This window comes from Gorilla gorilla, chromosome 4, assembly GCF_029281585.2.
Source record: "Gorilla gorilla gorilla isolate KB3781 chromosome 4, NHGRI_mGorGor1-v2.1_pri, whole genome shotgun sequence".
Taxonomy (NCBI): domain Eukaryota; kingdom Metazoa; phylum Chordata; class Mammalia; order Primates; family Hominidae; genus Gorilla; species Gorilla gorilla.
The window spans coordinates 42,136,858-42,139,098 of NC_073228.2; the positions used below are offsets into that span (position 1 = coordinate 42,136,858).

The 2,241-nt window shown below is 49.8% G+C and overlaps 1 pseudogene; it reads right to left on the reverse strand.

Moving 5' to 3' along the window:
* Positions 1 to 342: 342 nt before the first annotated feature.
* On the reverse strand, positions 343 to 1,139 carry LOC101143946 (mRNA turnover protein 4 homolog; annotated as a pseudogene).
* Between the last annotated feature and the right edge of the window lie 1,102 nt (positions 1,140 to 2,241).

Genomic DNA, 2,241 nt, shown 5'->3' on the forward strand with positions numbered 1-2,241 from the left:
TGAGTTTCTTCAGTGCTCAAGCCCTGCAGACTTCAGAGATATCAAAACCCCATCATCCCAGCACTGAGCTCTGAGCCCCACACAGAGGCCCTGCCCCCTCCCTACTCCCAGAGCTCCCAAGTTCCTGCTCAAGAAAAGGTCCTGATCCATAAAGAGGCAGTCCACAAACCTCCCGTGTGGCAGAAGAACTTTTTTTTTTTTTTTTTTGTCTCCAGGGAGACATCCTGCAAAGTTTTATTCTTTATAGGAAGTCGGTGCCCAGCGTGTTCCCTGTCTACAGCCAAATAAAAAGCTGCTCTCTCTAGAGGGGTGGCAGCAGTCCTGCATGGTCCAGTGAGACTCAGAAGGTTCCAGGAGACCTTCAGTCCTAAGACCCTTTCAGTCATTGTCTTCTGAGTCTGACTCTTCTGCAGACTCGGATGCGCCCTCTGGCAAGTCATCTCCCATCTGCTGGAAACTTCCCTACTGTGAATCCCACATGTATTTGATGGTCACCTTGAATTCAGCCATCTCATACCCAAAAAGCTTCGGGACACGAGCCTGCTCCGGGGTCAGCACACCTCATAGTTGGACAGCAGGGTCACCACACCTCTCTTGAGGGCAGTGGGCAGGGCCAGCTGGGTGAGCTGTGGCTCCATGGAGTGGGGGAACTGCTCCAGGGGCCCTGAGTCCAGGCTTGCAGTGAAAGCTGCTTTGTTACCAGCTCGGGCGTAGTCCATTTCTGTGTATTTCGTAAACCATTCATTCACTTCCTCCTTTGTGCGGTTGGTGAACAGGAGACCCACTTCACCCCTCAACCTTTTGCTGACGTGGTGCAGGTTATCTTTGTTCTCATCAGGTGGGCTCTGACCCAGGGCCACCATCATCACCTTGTTTTTGCCAAAGAACATCCAGCTGTGCTTTCAGGTGTTCTGGATGTCCCTCAGCCTGTTGTTCCTCATGTTGGCCACAGAGAAGATGAAAAGGTACTGTAGGTGTCCACACATTTCCAAAGCTCTTCTATCAGGTTTTGTTTCAATTCCAAGCCTTTCTTGGCAGTTTTGGTTAAGGAGACTTTCTTGTCACGCTTGGATTTGGGCATTGCACTGAATCCACGTGGAAGAACCGGTTTTAATAGGTAACTTGCAAATAGCATGGGGCATCTGGAGGGGCAGCCATCTGCCTGCTGGAGCCGGGGAGGGCAGATCTGGGCTGAGACTGGAAGTATGAGCTGGCACCTGCCCGTCATACAGTGACTAGGGAAGGAGAGGTCGTTTGAGACCTGGGAAAAGCACAGCAAAATGTGTGTTCTGGGATTCCCCACCTCCCCACGGTCCAGGGCTGTGTGAAGACAGCAGGGAACCCTGGAGTCTCAGGCAGAGGAAGCCTTTGTGGGTCATGCTCTGGGGTCCAGCAGCAAATGGGCAATGAAGCAAGCCGCCCCTAAACAGTGTGGGGTCCAGGACAAGAGTACAATTGGAGGGTCACTATCCAGCTAAACATCGCTAAACACATTCTTCCTACTTTCTTTGACAATAAGCCTTCATAACAACAATTTTTTTTTTTTTTTTGAGACGGAGTCTTGCTCTGTCACCCAGGCTGGAGTGCAGTGGCGTGATCTTGGCTCACCGCAACCTCCGCCTCCCGGGTTCAAGCGATTCTCCTCAGCCTCCCAAGTAGCTGGGGTTACAGGCACGCGCCACCACAGTTGGCTAATTCTTGTATTTTTAGTAGAGATGGGGTTTCTCCATGTTGGCCAGGCTAGTCTCGAACTCCTGACCTCAAGTGATCTGCTTGCTTCGGCCTCCTAAAGTGCTGGGATTATAGGCGTGAGCCACTGCACTTGACCAACGACAAATTTTTTTTGTTGTTTTTTTTTTGAGACAGAGTCTTGCTCTGTTACCCAGGCTGGAGTACAGTGCCATGATCTTGGCTTACTGCAACCTCCGACTCCTGGGTTCAAGCGATTCTCCTGCCTCAGCCTCCTGAGTAGCTGGGATTACAGGCATGCACCACCACACCCGGATAATTTTTATATTTTTAGTAGAGACGGGGTTTCACCATGTTAGTCAGGCTGGTTTCGAACTCCTGATCTTGTGATCTGCTCACCTCGGCCTCTCAAAGTGCTGGGATTACAGGCATGAGCCACCGCACCCGGACAACAAAATTTTTTAAATTGCATAAAGCCACGGTTTTTATACAGTTAAATATATATGTGACTAAAATATTCTAATTTATTAAAATAAAAGGCAGAATGTAAAT